Source organism: Vombatus ursinus, unplaced genomic scaffold (genome assembly GCF_900497805.2).
Source record: "Vombatus ursinus unplaced genomic scaffold, bare-nosed wombat genome assembly UNPS02014768.1, whole genome shotgun sequence".
Taxonomy (NCBI): Eukaryota; Metazoa; Chordata; class Mammalia; order Diprotodontia; family Vombatidae; genus Vombatus; species Vombatus ursinus.
Window position 1 is genome coordinate 13,681,790 of NW_020954546.1, and position 20,602 is coordinate 13,702,391.

Here is a 20,602-nt window from a genome sequence, read left to right on the forward strand (position 1 = left end):
TAACCTCCCTGGGCCTCAGTTTCCCCTCCTGTAAGATGAAGGGGTTGGGCCACATGGCTTCTGAGGTCCCTTCTGGCTCTCCATCCAGGATCCTCAGATCTCTCCCCTCCTTGGTATCTGGGACTCCTGGTTTATAGACTAATTTTTAAATTTGAATTTCTGGGTTTTTAATCAACAAAAATCCATCCTTTCCCTCTTCTCTCCCCTCCATGAATTAACAATTTGGTAAATTCAGAGACTCTTAGAGATGAAAGGGAACTTAGAGATCGGCTAGTCAGAGCTCCCACCTGGTGCAAGAATTCTATCACCAGCAAACCAGACAAGTGGTCATTTAGTCTGCCTTGAACACTTCCAGTGACAGGGAGCTCACTATCTCAACAAGCAGGCTGTTCTATCATTGGGCAGTTAAAATCCTTTAAACAAACAAAGAATTTTATTTAGTCATTTCAATAAGATCCAACTCTTTGTGACCCCATTTGGGGTTTTCTTGGCAAAGATACTGGAGTGGTTTGCCATTTCCTTCTCCAGCTCATTTTACAGGTGAGGAAACTGAGGTAAACAGGGTGAAGTGACTTGCCTAGGGTCACACAGCTAGTAAGTGTTGGAGGCTGGATTTGAACTCAGGAAAATGAATCTTCCTGTCTCCAGGCCCAGCGCTCTATTCTCTGTGCCACCTAGTTGCCCCAGTAAACTAATACCTAGATATAATTATTAATTAAATTATATTGATTTTTAAAAATATACTTTAATTTTGGAATGTATCCCTCCCTTGTCACTGACCCAGAGGGACATCCTGTATAATAAAGAATTTTTTTTTAAAAAGAGAGAAAAAAGAAGGGGAAAAACAATTTAATAAACTACCCAAAATATCAACCAGATGTGACATTATATACAGTGTTTCACACCCATAGCCCCCCACCTCTGCAAATAAGGGAGGGAGGAACATTTTCTCATTTCTTCTTCAGGGCCGAGCTTTGTCGTTAGAATTGCCCAGTGTTCAATTGGCTTTATTTGGGTCTTTCCAATTGTGTTATTGTAGGAACTGTGTGTTCCTGGTTCTGCTCAGCCCACTCTGCATCAGTCTTCCCATGATGCTCCAGACTCTTCGTCCTCATCGTTTCTTACAGCTCAGTCGCGTTGTGGTCACCCAACGAGGGCATCCGCTTTGTTTTCCGTTCTTTGGGACTGCAAATAAAAGCCCCAAAAGCTCTAATTCTTAGGGAGTTTTTCCTTTTTTTGAGCCCAAATCTGTCTTCAATTCATTAGTTATCCTCTGTGCCAACATCAACGAGCACGGATTGGTCCCCTGCTACTCAGAGAGTGTTGTCCTGGGCCGAAGCAGAAAGACCAGCTGAGACGCCTTGTTTGCTCCCATGGAGGCCGTGGGCTAGTGTAGGAGGGAAATCACCCAGACACACGTGGGCAGCTCAGCGGTGTGTTGGCTAGAGGGCTGCGCTTGAACAAGGAAGTCCTGAATTTGAATTCTACCTTCGATACTTACTAGCTGTGTGACCCTGAGCAAGTCACTTACCTGCTTGAACCCTCAGTTTCCTCATCTGTAAATAGGGGCTAATAATAACAATAATAATAGTACCTCTTGTTATAATAGCACAGGGTTATTATGAGGACAAATATATATGTATAGATGCATACGTATGTGTATACATTGGATAACATGCCTATATTTATTCACTTACATATATGTATAACATGTATATTTTATATACACAACATATATATAATATACACATTATGTATACATAAAACATATAAGTATATAATATATATATTTTTATAACACACATAATATATACATATGATATATAACACACAGAATATATGTAATATACATATGTATATATATAACACACACAATGTGTACATAACATACTTGTATGTATACATTAGACATGTTATATGTATATATAACATACATATAACATGTATATATATACTATTTTTCTTGTTCAGTCACTTTTCAGTTGTGTCTAACTCTTTTTGACTCCATTTGGAGTTTTCTTGGCAAAAATACTGGAGGGGTTGGCCATTTCCTTCTCCAGCTCATTCTACAGATGAGGAAACTGAGGCAAACAGGGTGAAATGACTTGCCCAGGGTCTCACAGCTAGTAAATGTCTGAGGCTGGATTTGAGCTCATGAAGATGAGTCTTCCTGATTCCAGGTCTGGCACTCTATCCACTGCCCTGTATATGTAACACAATATAAATATATTAATTTACTTACACATATGTGTACATATACATATGTACATGTAATGTTTACATATAACATATACTTCATATGTGTATATATGCATGTATATTCTTTTAAACCTTAAAGTACTATGCAAATGTTAGGTATGATTATGCTAACGATCCCAAATGCTCAGCTCCTAGGGGAGGTGAAGCCCAGGCTGTTAGCTGAGGCTGCAAGGCTGGGGTGGCATCAGCCTCCAAAGTTGAAAGGGGGAAATGTCAGTTCCAGTCATCAGAAACAGCCCAAGTGAAGCCTGGAGGCAGGACAGCGTAGACCCCTGTGGGAGATAGTGACTCACACCAAGCGGTAAGTGACTTAGCCAGGGGGACACTGGCAGGTGCCGCACTGGAATGATAAGCCTGGTTGTTTTTGTTTTAGGGCTATCTCTTTTTTCACTCCGTCAGCCAAATTACCTCATCAATTTTAGTGGTTGGGTAAGAGAAAAGCCATCGTCCTTTAAACTAAATCAAGAATATAAATAATGTTGATAAAAACCTATATTTAAGAAATCCAGAACCCCATGTTGTTTTTAGTAGGAGGGGTGTGAGTGAGTAGCGGTTGCTGGTTATTCAGACACAGCTGCTGCGACGTCCTTGGCGGCTGTATCTTCGGAGGAGAGGCCTGGCTTGTCTGTAGAATGGGAAATGAGATGAAAGTGGTCTAGAGGACGGGCCCCTGCGATCACTTAGCTACTGGTCATTCTGCTGACATGTTTAACCCTGAAGTGGCCCTGCCCCGCCCATCTGAGCAGCCCCTAAGGAAGCAGACTCTGGACTAGCAGTCTGTCCCTGAACTGTTACCAGGCTGACTGGAGCCCTCCACCTGATTGGCCACTTCTCTTATTCCTTGAGGGATACAGCAATGAGGATGAGGTGGGGAGGGGGTCACCCACCCCTAACCCTTACATGTCCCCTCAGGATGCATTGATCTATGGCTTAGTGGCGTGCTGGAGCTGGTGTCACAGTACTGGACTTTCAATCTTGGTTCTGTTGCTTTTGTGTGTGACCTTGGACAAGCCCTTTGCCCTCCTTGGGCCTCAGTTTCCCCCTCTGTAAAACAGGGCTATTGGACTAGATGGTTTCTCAGGGCCCTTCCAGCTTGAAATCCTCCATTCCCAGGTACTCCGGTCCCCTTGCCAAAGGCTGCCTTTACAAGGAAACCTGTAGAGATGGAGTTCAGCCTCATTGGTTCATTCCTGCTTCTTAGAAACCTCCCCTCCCTCCTCCTTGACTCCAGTTTCTGAGCTTATCACTGTGTGACTTTGGGCAGATCTCTTCACTTTCCTGCCACCGTCTCAGTCGATGACCAACCAGGTCCCTTCTGGCTCTAAATCCATTCTCCTCTCTGGAGCTCAGAGAAGGATAGCAGTACCCTGGGCCCTGGACTTTATTGTGGAGTCGTTCCAGTTGTGTTTGACTCTCTGTGACCCCGTTTGGGGTTTTCTTGGCAGAGATCCCGAAGTGGTTTGCCATTTCCTTCTCTAGCTCATTTGACAGAGGAAGAAACTGAGGCAAACAGGGTGAAGTGACTTGTCCAGGGTCACATGGCCAATAAGTGTCTGAGGTCAGATTTGCACTCAGGTCTTCCTGACTCAAGGTGAGGGCTGTATCCGTTGAGCCACCCAGCTGCCCCTAGTACCCTGGACAGAAATAGGGAAATTTGGAAAGAAGAGTGGCTTTAGGGGGAAAGAGAATGAGTTCAATTTTGGACACGTTGAGTTTGAAATACCTCCAACACATTTGGTTTAAAATGCCCGGTAAACAGCTGAAACCTCCCAGCTGTATTGTCTCCTCCATAAGACAACTCCCCCATTAGAGATCCTTGGGAGCTCCTGGTTTTACTTTTTCATTTGTATCCCCAGCACTGAGTGTAGTGCTTTGTACACAGTAGGTGCTTAAGCAATGCATTTTCCCATTCATTCATTTGGTGATGCAGGACTGAAGCTCAGGAGAGAGACTGAGGCTGGAGATACAGATCCATGGGAGTCAGGGAATCACAGACTCTGAGAGTTGGCAAGACCCTTAAAGGCCACGTGGTCCAGCCTGTACATAAAAGGAATCACTACTGTAAGAAACCCCCAGATTTATGTGTCAAAACGGCCATTGAACCTTAGCAGCTGCTGAGGTCACTTGAGAGCGTGCATATAGAGAGGAAAGAGAAGAGGGCCCAGCAATCCATGGCTGATCAATCAGCAAGGGTATTAGTGAATTATGTCCCAGAGAGGAAGAAGGACCTTGGAGGAGAGAGCTGGTCAGCAGCATCAAAGAAAGGCTTCAGAGAAGCCAAGAAAGACAGGACTGAGAAAAGGATCATGGCGATGAAGAGGGCATTAGTAACTTTGGAGAGGGGGTTGAGTGATGAGGTCCGAAGCCAGCCTCCATACCAAGAAGAGAGGTAGAGGTGAGGACCAGAGTTTAGCCATGAATGATAGGATGATCAGGACAGGGATGGTGGCAGCTGCCCCAGGGAGGGCTTTTTGGGATAGGGAGACCTGAGATGTTTGTAGACAGCAGGGAGGAGCCAGTGACCGGGGCAGAGCGAAGATTAGTGAGATGGCTCAGTGTTGGGGAGAGGGCAGGAGGGAAGGGGACAAGAGGGCTTGGCCTTGGTGAGAAGAACCGAGAGGAAGGAGGAAGTGGAGGCCGGTGGATGAAGTCAGGGCTCTGGGAGGTGATGAGAGGCGTGGCATGGTGGATGGAGCGTTTGCCTTGGAGTCTGGGAGCCCTGGATTTGAATCCTGCCCCTGCCAGATCCCAGCTGTGTGGCCCTCAGCACGTTGCTCACTTCTCAGAATTCTAGGAAACTCTCTAGGATTTGAAATCATGGAGCAAGTTCTGATCTGCTTTGCTCTGAGGGATTTAGCTCACCAGGAGCGAGCTCCCTACGTGGGTGAAATCTCAGGTCCAGACAAAATGCTGGTAATATGGCGCTGACAGCCTTGCAGCTTCCTAGGCCTGTTCCCCACCCCCCACTTAAACAATGCTGATAGGAGAAGAAAACAGGGGGGAGATGGCGCCAAGGTCCGTGAAGCCCTGCCTGATTTATGCCCCAACAGTGCCCCATTGATGGTGAGTCACATCTCTGGCCCCCAGCTGTGGCCGCAGAAAATCCTCTTCCTCTGGGGATTAAGACCACAGAGGCTGCAGCTGCCAGGACCTCCAGGACTTTGTGTTCCTGGGCCTTTCTTTCCTCCCACCTATAAACTGCCATAAACCCAGTCACCCAGCGAGGGGGTCAGGAACCCAGCAGGCAGAACCCAGTCTGCTCCTGTCAAGAGAAAGGGGTGAGGGGAGGGAGAGGGGGAGCTTACGGGCCTCTGCTCTCAGCACAAGGGGCCAGGGGCTTCTGGGAGAATTTCCATGGGAAGCTCAAAACACTTTGGAGTTCTTCCCAATTTGTCAACTTCCTCTTGGCAAGGTCCCAGCTGGGGCCTGGACTCCGACCTCGGTCAGTCAGTCAACAAGCATTTATCAAGTACTTACTATATGCTGGGCTTTGTGCTAAGAACTGAGGATTCAGAGACGTGCAGCCTCCTCTCACTCCCCACCCTTTAGTCCCTGCGCTCGAGCAGCTTGCATTCTAATGGGGGAAACAACATATAACTATCTAGGAACCTCCGAGAGTAGAGGGAAAGTAATCTGGAAGGGGAAGGCATTAGCAGCTGGGGCACTGAAAAGGCCTCTCTTAATAAGGATGGGGCTGGAGCAGCTAGGTAGTGCAGTGGATAGAGCACCAGCCCTGAAGTCAGGAGGACCTGAGTTCAAATCCGGCCTCAGACCAAACACTTGACACTTACTAGCTGTGTGACCCTGAGCAAGTCACTTAACCCCAATTGCCTAAAAAAAAAAAAATAAGGACAGAGGGCAAGCAGACAGACCTTGCCAAGGTTGTGGGACCTGTTCATTCTCGCCTTCGAACCTTCTCAGCATGGTTAAAAAGATCTGTATTGATGCCTCTGTTTTTACATCACCTTTTTTCCAAATACCTCCTTTCCACCTCCCCATCCATTGAACCATCCCTTGTAATAGAGAATCAAAAAAGAAAGAGGAGGAAAAGGCAGTTCAGCAAAACTAAGGTGCAGGTCAGCCAAGTGCGAGAGTGTATTCAAGGTTCCGCACCCATAGTCCCCCACTTCTGCAGAGAAGAGAAGGAGAGGGGTTTTCTCACTGTCACCAAAGTAGCCAGTGAGAACACTTTGCATCAGCTCATAGAAGTCTTCCGTGCTCTTCCCTCAATTCTTTGGTCAATCATTTCTTCTTATGCCATATTAATATTTCATGTTCACGGACATAATTTGTTGAGCCATTGTGCGATCTCATTTGATAAATGAAGATTGTTGTTTGTCCTTCATTTTCAAAGAGGACCATGACATCAGGAAGGTGATGCCATGACTTGCGAGTGAATTGGATTTAAGGGAGGGAGGGCTGTGCAGAGTCACCAGCCTTACTCTCTCCTCTGGAGGCGTCTGGAACCAGTGGTGAGATACGAATCAGGGAGACTAGAGTGCAGTGCGAGACCTTGGCCTTTTGGAGCTGAGGTCCTTCCCAGGTCTCAGTTTGACTGAGGCAGCACCCATTCAGTGATCAAGGCTAGGTAAGAAAGGAGGCAGAGGATAAATGAAGAAACAGTCTCAGAGGAGGACAGTGACTTGCCCAGGGTCACACAGAGCCAGGTTCCAATCCGGGACTTGATTTATTGCAGTACATGTCAGACGAGGACCTTCCCCTTTCAGATGCATGGCGTGTGCCCTTCATAGAAGGCGCTGTGCTCTATGAGGAGAGCAGAATCACAGCAGCTCAAAAGAAATGTGAGATGCGCAAATTTAGAGACATCTCTATTCCACATGTGGAGCATTTGTGCCCGGCCTGCGGTCGAGCCTTCCGAGCCCATATTGGTCTGATCAGTCACAGCTGGACACACTGTGCCTGGACCCCAGCATAGTGATGTCATTTTGGTCCTCCCCCAGCAGGAGGGAAAGCCGCCAACCAACCACATAGTTACCTGTTGTCCTCCTCCTTGGCTTTGTTTCCTGAGCTAGACTAGAAGCCCCCAGAGGGCAGGGGCTGCTTTCTTCTTCTGTGGATAATACCTGGCAGGGGACACGGTGATGCGCTCACTCTTTAGCGCTGCCTGGTTTGGACTAAGGCAGCCCCCCAGGGCAGATGTCCCCTTCAGCCTCAGGTCTCTGCAGCTTCCCTCCCCCGGATTCCCTCCTCCATCAACTTCCTGTCTCGCTTCTTCTGGCCCCAGGCCTGACCTCATTAGGAAAACAGCTGAGAGTAATCGGGCTTGACCAGCAGACCCAGCCTGGAGCGATGGCTCCCAGCTTCCCCAGCCACGGGTGGCTTCCTCCCACACACAAGCACGCAAGCCTGCGTGTCTCCCTGGTTTCCTGGGGACCCGCTCAGGGCTGGGAAGGAGATTCGGGCCAGCTGCTTCTGTAAGAACACGACTTGGGAGGAAATGGCCAAACAGAGGGAGAGAGAGGCTTTGGACATTTCCTGGCCCCGGCCCCCGGCCCGTCATCCCTGCTGGCAGGGAGAGATGGTGCTGCACAGCCAGTTTAGCAAAAAGAAGTGATGGAAAGACGGTCCTCGGCGTCTGGTGCACAGTTACCTTTGCCCGCTCCAGGGATCCTGGGGGTGTCCAGCCCCGACAACCACTGCTGTTGCATCAGCTCTCTTCATGGCCCAGTGTGGAGCCAGGATGGCCCAGGAAACACTTAGCTGGCAAGGGCTCCTGCCTCCAAGGCAGTGACGGACTGATGTGAGCAGAGGCCAGGTTTGCTCCCTGGCCTTCCCTCGGAGGCCGTGGCCTCCTGGCTCCCAGGCACAGAGCCCACCCAGGATATCTGGGCTGTCTTTGCCTCATCCTGCCCCTTGCCGCCCATTCTCTCTTGTCCTCTTTCCTTCTTCCTGACCCATACCTTCTCCTCTGATTCCACCTCGGACACTTACTTAGTTGGCTGGTCACCTAACCTTTCTGACCCTCAAGTTTCCTCATCTGTAGAATGGGGATCAGGCCCCTCCCCAATAGAACTGTTATGGGGATCCATAAGTGACTCTGTAAAGCATATAAATGTGAATTCACTCAAGCCTGTCTACTAGGGCAGGGGCAGAGGAGGGGAAAGGAAAGGGAATAAGCATTTATTAAGTGCCAGGCATTGCGCTAAGCACTTTTTATGAATCTTATCTCATTTAATCCTCACAACAACCCTGCAAGGTAGGTGCTGTTATTTTCCCCGTTTTACAGTTGAGGAAACTGAGGCAAACAGGGTTAAGTGACTTGCCCAGAGTCACACAACTCATCAGTGTCTGAAGTCAAATTTGAACTCAGGTCTTCCTGACTCCAGGTCCAGCGCTCTAACTGCTGCACCACCAGTGACCTCTATTAAATGCTCATTGGAAGTCAGATCTAACTGGTCATTTAATCCAACTTCCTATGAGAAAACTGAGGCCCAGGGAGGTGAAGCTTGCAGGGGTAGAAATGTCTCTAGACCAGCGGGGAGACTGAGGCCCAGAGAGGTCATCTAGTCCAGCCATGTCATTTTACTCATGAGGAATTGAGTCCAGAGATGATTTGCTCAGGATCGTTCGGGAAGTAAGTGACAGAGAATTTGAACTCACTTCTGACTCTAAATCTGGTCCTTGTTCCTTTATGCCATGGGTACCATGTTGTCTCTCACCCATGTAGTCAGCAGCAGAGCTGGGATCATTTATCTTTGATTAGAGATCATGGATTTTAAGCTGGGAGGGGCTCAGAGGTCATGTGGTCCAACCCCCCATTTTACAGTTGAGAAAACTGAGGCCCAGGGAGATTATGATGTGTCCCCAGGGCCTTGCACTTAGTAGGTGCTTCATCAATGATCCAGTGGGATGTAGTGGAGGGTAGAATGCATGGTTTGGAATCAGGATGTTTTCCATTCCATCCGACATTTATTAAGCACCTCCTCTATGCTGGATGCTCACAATGCAAATACAGAAATGAAATGTTCCCTGCCCTCAAAGAGATCATTTATTATCAATCAGTGATTGGGCAACATTCTAGGCACCGGGAGCCAAAGTGCCCTCAAGTTTATGTTCTCCTGGGAGAATTCCATATTCACTTTATTGCGCATTCATTAAGTCCCTACTATGTGCCAGGCTCGGGTGAGTCAAACAAAGACAAAAGTGAGGTCCCTTCTCTCAAGGAGCTTCCATTCTGTTGGGATGGGGTTGGGTCACTAGCCCTGTGACCACTTTAGTTCTCTAAACCTCAGTTTCTTGATCTGTTAAATGGGATAATAATGACAATACCGTACTCATCTCACAGCATTGTTTTGAGACTCAGAGAGAATCCATGGACATCAGCTCGTAAACTTTAAAGGGTTTTATAGATGATAGTTTAGTTTAGATGGTTTACATATTGAAGTCAACAAGTCATTGTGTTTAGGCACTCTGCCAATTCCTCCCCTCAGGGAGCTTCCATTCTGCTGGGGAAGACAGCTCACAGAAAGAAGCTGAGGGAGAGAGGGTACCAGAGAGTCAGGAGAGGACCCTGGAGAGGAACGAAGATGGGGCTGGCCTTGGCGCTTTCCTTAAAATGGGGGATCTGGGCAGAGCCAGTCCACTAATGGACCGGGCTGCAGAGGCCTCAGTGGGAGAAGGCTGAGGCAGAGTGACTTTGGATCACTTGTTTTTGGTGTGAGTAATGATCCTTGACAACCCCCAGTTTGTCCTGAGCCCCCGATGGCGATCCTGTTTTGTAGGTTGGAATGATCCATCCTGTCTGGTGGTTTGTGGGGTGATGATGAATCCCTGACAATGACTAATCACGGTGAAACCACATTGATTCAGGGCCCGCTTCTTGGTGTGGGACAACTTGCACAGAGCAAAGGGGCTGGTTTGCCTTTCTGCCATCAAGTCACCAGCACTTGGTAGAATGTAAGCTTCTTAAGGGCAGCTCAGTTGTTCAGTCACATTCAACTCTTTGTGATTCCAATTGGGGTTTTCTCAGCAAAGATCCTAGAGCGGTTTGCCATTTCCTTCTCCTGCTTATTTTGCAGATGAGGAAACTGAGGCAAGTAGAGAAAAGGGACTTGTCCAGGGTGACATAATAAGTGTCTGAGGCTAGATTTGAACACAGGAAGATGAGTCTTTCTGACTCCAGGCCCTCTGTGCACTATGGTGCCCCCTAGCTGTCTTTTCTTGAGGGCAGACACTGGTTTTCGTCTACTGTTCTTAGCACTGTGTTCAGTACCTAGATGGCACTTAATACTTGCTTACTTGAATCGATGACTTCGATAATTAAGTGTTTATTAAGCATGTGCTCTATGCAGAGCAGTGCTAGGTACCAGGGGAGACCCAAAGATAAAATAAAGCAGTAGGGTCCTTCCTCTTGCAGAGCTTATAGCCTAGTTGGGGAGCTTGGTGGAGTGCATAGAACCTGAGGCCTTGGAGACAGGAAAGATGTGGGTTTGAATCCTACCTCAGACTTTTCCTTACTATGTGAGAATGAGTAAGTCACTTAGTTCAATTCATAAGTCACGTACTTCAATACTTTATAAATGCTTCAGCAAACATTTATGAGGCACCTACTGTGTTCCAGACACTGTGGTAGGCACAGTGTGTAAGCTCCTTAAGGTCCAAAAGGGTTTTTTTTCTGTGTATTCTGTATACCTAACCTAGTGCTTGGAATACAGTAGGTGATTAATAAATGCTTGTTGAATTGAATTACATTAAGAGTATATACAGATAAAGTATGAGAAGTAGCATGGGGGAGTCAGGAAGATGTGGGTTTAAGTCCAGCCCCCGACACATCCTGGCTGTGTGACCTTGGGCAAGTCACTATATTTCTTAGTGCCCCAGACATTTCTCTAAGACCAGAAATGGCAGAGACTGTGCTGATCCACGAGAGGAGAGGGTGTTTTCTCACCAGGCATTTCCTGCATGGATTTAGAACAATGGCAGCCTCCCGTAGAAGGTGAGGAGGGAGTGCCTTCTAGGCATGGGGCTTGGCACTTGAAGAGAGGCCGAAAGGGGAGATGGGGTGTCAGGTTTAGACCTCACATAGCTCTGCGTCTTATCCCGATCTTGTGACCCGGGGCCTCTGGATCTCTGGCCTGGTGTCTGGTCCCTCTATCAGACTGTCAGCTCCCCGAAGGCAAGATCTATGCCTTATCTAAAGTCAGCGTCTTTCTCCAGAGTCTGACACAGGGCACTGTTGGTAGATGTTTCCAGAATGTTTCTTGTGGAGTTAAGACTTTGAGGAGTCTAGAGTTGGCAGTAGGGACTCACTACAGATTCTTGCATTGGAAGTGACTTTCCTGACTAAGGTTTGCTTGAACCCCGGGCTCCGACCCTCCTTAGGGCGACCTCCTCATGGGATACGGGGCCTTCCTTTTGGCTCTATCTCTGAGCTGCAGCCAGGATGGAGAAGGGCCTCAGTCAGGCTCCAGGAGGATTGCTGGAAGGAGCTGGGGCTGTTCAGCTTGGAGATGACAAGCCTGAGGACAGGGTCAAACACTTGGATACAAGTATTTGCTGGATGGGGTAGTGCAAGGGGGGAGCAGGTTTCTTTTTTCTTGGCTCTAGAGGGAAAACCCAGGAGTGCTGAGTGCGAGTTTCAGAGAGGCCAATTTCTGCTGAGTAAAACTTTCTGATAATGAGAGCCAACCTCCCTCAGCATGACATAGGGCCACAGACTTAGAGCTGAAAGCGACCCCATAGACCATCTAATCCAACTCCTTGATTTTACAGAGAGGGAAACTGAGGCCTAGAGGGGTGATGTAGTTTGCCTAAGGCCACATAGGTAATGAGCATCTGATTTGGGATTTGAAAACTAGTCTTTTGGTTACAAAGTTAGTACTCATTCCCCTGTACATGCTGCCCCCAGAATGATAGGTAATGAATTCCCCATCAGTGGAGATCTTCTTAGGGCAGCTAGGGGACGCCATAGTGCATAGAGCCCCAGTCCTGGAGTCAAGAAACTCATCTTCCTGTGTTCAAAGCCAGCCTGAGACACTTCCTAGCTGTGTGACCCTGGGCAAGTCACTTCACCCTCTCTGCCTCAGTTTCCTTATCTGTAAAATGAGCTGGAGAAGGAAATCGCAAACCACTCCAGGGTCTTTGCTGAGAAAACCCCAAATGGAGTCACAAAGAGTTGGACACAACTGAAAAATGACTGAGCAGCATCAATAAGGAGGTCTTCCGGCAGAGAATTTTCTGATGCTGTCCAGGGTCTTCTTGGTCACATCTGGATTGAACTAAGTGACCTGTTTTTGGGTGTTCTTGGTCTCCAGTCTAGGAATAAGGCAGATAATGAGAAATAACTATATTTATGCAGCACTTTAGAATTATAAATTTTGTAAAAATTTCTGGCTTTTCATGCCAAACAGTCACAAGCCTCATAACAACCTTGTGAGATGTGTACTACAGATGTCATTATTGTTGTTACCATTTTACACAAGGGAAAACTAAAATTCATAGTGGTTTAGTGACTGGCCTAGGGTCATACAGCCAAGATGTATCAGAAGCAGTATCTGAATCCAGGTCTTCCCCTCCTGAGGCAGGCTCTCTGGTCACAACACTGGCCTATCTCTCTCCAACACACTTTCCTTTCTTCAACCCTGTGAAGTCAGCGATGCAAGTACTTGAAGGCCCATTTTACAGTAAAGGAAACTGAGGCTTCTGGAGAATAAGTGACCTTTCCAAGATCACACAAGGAGTAATGATAGACATAGAACTGCTGACTCCAGGACTTGTGACTTCCAGGTCCAATGATTTTTCCACTAGAGGGAGGACAGAGCATTCCCAGGTTTGTCTTTTGAAGAAAAAAAAAAGGGAAAACAAGGGAGTAGGGAAAGAAGTTTGCCCTGCCTTTTTCTGAGGTGATCTTGGACTACGGGCTGGCATTGAATGCCAGAGGGTTATAAGACCAGAGCCAGAGTCTTTGTGGCTTCTTTCCTTAATGGATCTCAAAGTGCTGTCTAATTGCTGGTCAGTGAAAGGCTTCTCTAGTTTATGGGAGGGGAGAATGAGCCACAGTCTTGTTAAATAACTTACCTATCTGAGACCACATAGTGTGGGGGTGGGGAAGGGGGAGGTCAACAGGGCCGGGCGGGGGGGGGGGGGGGGGGCAAGGAGGGAGTGTTGGGCTGGAAGTCCTGGTTCCCATCCCTACAACAAGAAACCCTTCGCTCTCCACTCATTGTGCCAGTCCTGGCCAGTGGGTTTCCCAGTGACCCATTTATGGCCCTTCCTAGACCTGAGAAGTCCCCCAGAGGGAGCCACCCAATTGAGTGGAAATTCTTGAGCCATTTTCTTTGCTGTAATTTCAGGCTGTCAGGGGCCCGTTGTAATAGAAACCTTGAAACACAGCCTCTGGGGTGTGTTTTCCCTCTGTCGGATTGACAATGGAAAGTGGGTACAAAGAAAGCCTGTTTCTTTGGGCTCCTGATGCCTGCTTGGGAAAGAGCACCCTTTAATTACCATCTCTCTCTCTCTCCATTCCCAGGGCCCTGGAGATGAGACAGGCTTATTTCCTTTAAGCCCATGGGAACAAAATGGTGCCCTGTTAATAGTCAATGAGCTGGGAAGGGGCAGGGTAGGGTCTTAAGAAGCCATTTCACCCATCCCCCTGCACTGGGGAAGTATCACTTCTTAAACTTTCCTGCTTTTGAAAGGGGAAGGAATAGCATAAGAATTTATATAGCATCTACTAGGTGCTAGGCAAACACTTTTTACAAATATTATTTCATTTGATCCTCACAACAACCAACCCTGTGAGGTAGGTGCTGTTATTTTCCCCATTTAACAGTTGAGGAAATTGAGGCAGATAAGGTTAAGTGACTTGCCCAGGGTCTCATAACTGCTAAGTGTCAGATTTGAACTCAGGACTTCCTGACTCCAGGCCTAGCATCCACTATGCTACCAGCTGCCCCTAAGGTTTGTGGGCTTATGGAATATCAGAGGTAGAAGGATCTTTCTGGGGTGGTCTGGATATATTTACTCCCTGTGATCTTGGGCAGGTCCCTGAGCCTCAGTTTCCTCTTCTATACAATGAAGGCCTCTGAAGTCGCTTCCGGCTCTCAGCTATGATCTCATATGTAACATGTAGACAGATACTCAAAATAAATACGAGATGATTTCGAAGGCTGATAAGAGCCACGGGAGGTTTGGCAGGGAAGGGGGGTGGGGAGTGAGGACAGGCTTCGGTAGCTGGTAGCAGCAGTCCTCCGCTTCTCCCCCACAATCCTCCTCACCATGCTGGCCGAGGCACCAACGCCGAGTGGGGGCCTTGGCTGAGGAAGGGGGGGGACTGCTTTCAGCTCAGTCTCACTTTTCTTCTTTCCTCTTCTGCTTTCTAAGCTCGGCAGCATGGCTCACCCAAGCTGCCCGGCGGCTCCCTTGGTGACAGGAGGCCAGGCTGGCGGAGCTGGCCAAAGAGGCCCTCCTCATGAATGCCCCCTTGGTTCTCTCTCACTGGGTGGCCTTTACGACCTCCCCCATTTCCTTCCCAGCTCAGGTTTGCTATGGAAAACCAGCCAATTATAGTCCTTTGCTCAAGGCCAAGGCCATGGGTCTCCCAAACATTATTTCAGAGCACAGGGAACAGAGGATGGGGAAGAGAAATGGTCTTCTTCCGTATACTCAGTCACCCTCCTGCCTTTGTCTTCTCCAGAGCCAGGAGGAGAAAGGTCTGAAAAAAGAGACAAGCCCCTGGGAATTTTCTTTAGACCTTTTGAGTAACAAACATTTGTTTCTCATAATAATGATAATAATAATAAATAATAACACTCCCTTGAATGGGTTTATCACTCTCTAGTTTTCAGAGAAGCGTCATTATATTGTGAATAGAGCGCTGGCCTTGGAGTCAGGAAAGACTGGGTTCCAGTCCCATCTCTGACATAAACTTAGCTGTGTGACCTTGGGCAAGTCACTTATGCCAGTCACTAAGACTGGAAGTTAGAGATAAGGCACCGACCTTCCTTGGTAGTGGATTAAAATCACAGGTCCAGTCCCCATCTCTTTTCCTACTGGAGTTTATCATGTGACAGTTTTCAAATTTATTACCTCATGTGATCTTCTGTCGTTCTCTCCACAGCTAGATGGGGAAGAGAATATCACGCCCATTTTAGAGATGAGGAAACAGTTGTGCTGCAACAGAGTTTCAGAGTTCTGAGCAACAGTGTTGCTCAGGCTCACAAAGCGGGGCCATGGAGCAGGACTAGAATCCAGGTCTCTTTGATAGCTTGTTCATAGGATTCTAGATCCAGAGGGTGAGGGAATCTTAGAGGCCAGCTAGTTGAGCCCCCTTATTTTAATAATATCAATTACACACACACACACACACACACACATACCAAGAAAAACAAAGTGCAAAAAAAAAAAGTCAGTCTGCAACTCAGAGTTCATCAGCTCTCTCTCTGGAGGTAGATGGCATTTTTTTTTATCATGTGTCTTTGGAATTCACTTGTATCATTGTCCTCATCAGATGACACCAATTCTCGACAAAATACAATAACATTATTAAAGGGAAGGTTAGGAAAAAATCTAGAAAAGGAAGCAATGATCACAAATACCCTGCATGGCTTCAAGAAGCGTTTATCGGGAAGGGGTCATGCTAGACCCATCTCGTTTCCTTTGGGACAGGGCTCCGAGGCTCATTCATCAGAGGAAGCCTATAGCTAGACTTTACCCAGATTTCTGGGAAGCATTTGCCAGGGACCAGATGGAGAGTTATGGCAGACAATTGTCCGGTTAGGGGACTTCAGAGCTGGCTACAGGGGCCAGACTGAAAGAATAAATAGTTGGATGCTGACCTAGAGGGAGGTCTCTGGTGGAGTGCCCAGGGAATCCATCCACACATGCTTTTGAGTTATTTTACGTTTTTATCAATGACTTGGAAGAAAGTGGTGATACTGACAGGTGATGTAGACATAAATGTAAAATCCTGTGTTTAAATTTTTAAAAAAGCCTAATAACTTCAAGTGCTGGCTAAATCAATGGTTGTTGCCCTGCCTTGACTCAGGTTGGAGACAGCTGAGTTTTAGTGTCTTGGGGTCTTCCTGGGCTGCAGACTCAATAGGCTGATGCAGTAGGCAAGTGAGCTTTTGCGGGCCTGGGCTTCCTCAAAGGTGTCCCAGGCTGGGCAGGTGCTGGATCCTTGCAGCCTGGACCTCGTCTTTATAGGATGCTTGTATCCTATATCTTGGTCAGACCCCGGGTGGAGTCTCATGGTTAGTTCTGAGTACCAGATATTGACAAAATGGAGCACAGTCAGAGGAAGGTAAACAGAATGACAACAGGCTTTGAGGTCATGACTATGAGGGACAGGTGAGGAAACCAGTTATTTAGCTTAAACAAGAGGAGACTTGGGGGACAGGGACAGTGTGATAGAATGGATAGGGTACTGGATTTGGAGTCAGGAAGACCCAGCCTCTGACAGTTACCAGCTGTGTGACCCTAGGCAAGTCACTTAACCACCTATGCCTCAGTCTCTTCATCTGTAAAATGAGGAAATTAGGTTTGACGGCTTCTGAGGTCTCTTGCAGCTCTGGATCTGTGCTGCTATGGGCTGTCTTCTAGTATCTGAGGGGCTGTCTTATGGAAGAGGGATGGGGTCACAAAGAGTCAGACATGACTGAAAAACTGAACAGTTTGGCCACAGAGGGCAGAAGTCATGTGTGTTCCCCTTAATTCTGAATTTTGTGAGTTTGTAATACTTTCTCTAATAATAATAATAGCTATGCTATCTAAATATTAGCTATTATGTATTTACATATATTATTTATATAACAAATGCTATATAAATATTATCATTATTGTTATATGGTACCTACTATGTGCCAGTACTAAGTGCTTTATGAGGAAACTGAAGCAGGCAGAGGTTAAGTGATTTACCCGAGGTCACACAGATAGTAAGTGTCTGAACCAGGATTTGAACTCAAGCCTTCCTGATTCCAAGCCTGGTGCTCTATCCACTATACCATCTAGCCTCAGTTTCTCCACATGTGAGATGGGAATAGTAATTTCTCCATAGTTTTCCATGTTTGGATTCCACATGCTTAATTATTTCCTATTTATGCAGTATGGTAGAAAGGACACTGGACTGTGAGTCTTTGAGGGGCCCGTGTTCTGCCCTGACTCTTACCAATAACTTGCTGTGTGATTTTAATCATTACTAAGACTCTCTCTCTGCCTCAGTTTTTCCTCCCAAAAGCAAGAACCTTAATCTCTAAAGCCTCTTCCAGCTCCGACATTCTGTGATTTTGTAATGTGTTTTTCAGGGACGGGGATTTTTTTTTGAAAATGTGATTCATAGTTAACAGAGCACATTTGAGCCAGACTTCTCATTCTCCAGTTTTTTCCGTGCTGATTTCAAAATTAGGCATGTTTGCTCTGTGGTGACGTTATCATCTGTGATCTATTAAAAAAGACATTAGTCTGGGGAGGATTTTGAGATTTAATGATAGGAGTGATCATCTGTATTGGCCAACATCATATAGATATTTCAAAATATTATTGCTGTTACTGGATCACGTTAGTATGGAATCATGGAACCTCCGAGTTCAGAAGTACCAGGGTGTTTGTCTACCCTGACAGACTAAGCATCCTCTCCAGGATGTGAACTCCTTCAGGGTATGTTTTGATTTGTCTTTATTCCGTATTCTCAGTGACTGGCACCTAGGGATAAGGAAGGAATAAGCATTTATTAAACATCTACTGTATGTCAGGCGTGTATTAAACGCTTTACAAATATCATCTCATTTAATCTTCACAACAACCAACCCTGGGAGGTAAGGGCTATTATTGTACTCATTTTACAGTTGTGGAAACTGAGGATATAAAGGTTAAGTGATTTGCCCAGGGTCACACAGTCAGGATGGGTCTGAGGTAAAACTTGAAGTCAGGTCTTCCTTTCTCTGAGGCTAGCTCTCTATCCACTAGGCAACACTGCCTAGTGCAAAAAATATATGTATATATGTGTATATATGTATGTATATACACATATACATATACATACGTACATACACACACACATACATATGTACATGTGTGTATGTGTATATATACTCTGTTTTTAATGGTGTCATTTTTTTCCCCCTGACATCAGGCTGAACTCTGTCCACCTGCCATTCCTGCTCCTCACTCTTAGGTCTGGTCTCTCGGGTCACCACAGAACAAATGCCTGGCACATAGTAGGCATTTAATAAATGCTCACTGGTTGGGTTATAACATCTCTGACCAAGGATCATCCAGCTGCCAAACAGGGCACATTCTCACACCTTCCTCCCAGGTAGGGATTGGGAGTCTTATTATCTGCATTTTACAAAGAAGGAAACTAAGGCTTAGTGAGGGGTACAGCTGAACAGGGGTAACATCAAGAAAGCAGTGACTTTCTTATGGAAAAAAGGAGCACTCTCCCAAACCACACATGGATGGATGTGCTCCTCTGTTCCAGGGCCTGGAAAAAGGCCATCGGGAGCTGAATGTGGGAAGAAGGGAAGGATTCTTAGGGAGGTGGTGTGTGTGTGTGTGTGTGTGTGTGTGTGTGTGTGTGTGTGTGTGATGGGGGAAGGAGTGAGGGAGAGGGAGACAGAGTGAATCAGAGACACAGAAGGAAGGAGGGAGAGAGAGACACACATACAGAGAGAGAGATAGAGACAGAGAGACAGAGAAAGAGACCAAGAAAGAGAGACTGAGAAAAGAGATAGGGAGACAGAGACAGTTCAGCAAAGCTAATCCATGCACCAACCAAGTCTAATATTATAAGTGGATTTCCACACCCAAAGTCCCCCACCTCTACAAAGGCGGAGTGCCTTCTCTTTTGTTTCTCGTAGAGACATCTTTCATTTGCATGGCTCCAGCCATCACCTCCAGTCTCCACATGGGAGATGCCCACATCTGCATCTCTTACCAAGACTCTCTTCCAAGGGCCCAGGACCAAATTTTCAGCCCTACTAGCCACTTCCATCTAGATGTCCCAACAGCAGCTGAGCCTCCGTTTGGCCTCTTCTTTCTTTCTGTCTGTGGTACCATCATTTACCAAGTTTCTTGTGTCTTTGGTCCTTATCCTTCAACTATTAGGTCCTATGGATTTGACCTGTGCAATATTTTCATTGTATGTAGTGCATAAAATGTTGGATTCGGATCCAGAAAGTTCTGGGTTCTAATCCTAGCTTTGACACTTAATAGGTGTATGACCTTGGGCAAGTCACTTTCTATCTCTGGGCCTCAGTTTCCTCATCTGAACATTGTACCAAATGGCTTCTAAGGTTCCTTCCAGCTCCAGATCTTTGTTCTCAAGAACGTGTTCCCATTGCTACTCTAGAACAGGTCCTCCATTCACCTAGACTCCAATAATGACCTTTTTAAAAATGTTATTTTTATTGACATCTTTTTTTCACATTACCCACATTTCCTAATATATACATTCGACCCCTTCCTATCCTCAGCAAATCATCCCTCACAACAAAGATTAAAGAAAGAAAGAAAGTAACTCAACAAAGCCAACCACCTTTGATGCGTGTGCGCCATTCCCCACCCACATTGCTCATCTCTGGGTGTGTTTTCTCAACTCCTCATTTCCAAGTCCAACCAATGATGTCATCACTGCCTCCACTCCTCCTACTCCCCACCCCCTCAATCTGTCCTTCACACCACTTCTAGCATAATTTTCCATATATTCTTATGTGTATGTACACACACGTATGATCACAAGATCACAGATTTAGAGCTGGAAGAGGCCATCTGAGTCCAACTCTTCCTACATTTCATTCATTGGGTCACTGGTTCCTTCATTTGTTTGTTTAAGGTTGGGCTTCCTTAACTGACTCAAGCAGGAAGTACAATGACCACTCATGGCCCCAATCCCATTGTTGATTTTCGTGGGACCTTTGACCTGCTCCATTTCTGACCTGGGCCAGTTTGACTCACTCAGGCAGCCTGGTGGGCCCTCATTCTTCTCAGGATCTCACTATATTGGTGCAAGGTTTCGTGAGGACACTCCAGAGTCTCCTCAGGTCAAGCGAGCTGCCAGCCTCAGCCTTCCCACTAGTTGTCATTTTACATATGAAGAAAATGAGGCCCAAGGTTAAGTCACTTGCCTAAGGTCACACAGCTGCTTAAGTGTCTAAGATGGAATTTTAACCCAAGTCTAAGTCAAGTATCCTGTCTACACCACATTGCCTGATCCTGTCAAAACCCCTCAGTGACTCCCTAATGCCTATTTATTTTTTAAAGGCAATTTGGGTTAAGTGACTTGCCCAGGGTCACACAGTTAGTACGTGTACATGTGTGTGAGGCTGGATTTGAAATCAGATTCTCCTGACTCCAGGGCCAATGTTCTATCCACTGCACCACTCAG

The 20,602-nt window shown here is 46.7% G+C and overlaps 1 protein-coding gene across 4 annotated transcripts in view; it reads left to right on the top strand.

Moving 5' to 3' along the window:
* The window catches only part of CLIP2 (CAP-Gly domain containing linker protein 2), a 128,054-nt gene that overhangs the window by 7,906 nt on the left and 99,546 nt on the right, over nucleotides 1-20,602 (top strand). Inside the window, exon 3 of one of the 4 annotated variants that reach the window (XM_027861795.1) lies at nucleotides 18,350-18,532. The exons of the other annotated variants lie outside the window; for them this stretch is intronic. The gene's annotated coding sequence lies outside the window, so the exon portion shown is untranslated. The remainder of the gene's footprint in view (nucleotides 1-18,349; nucleotides 18,533-20,602) is intronic. 4 annotated transcript variants of the gene reach the window in all.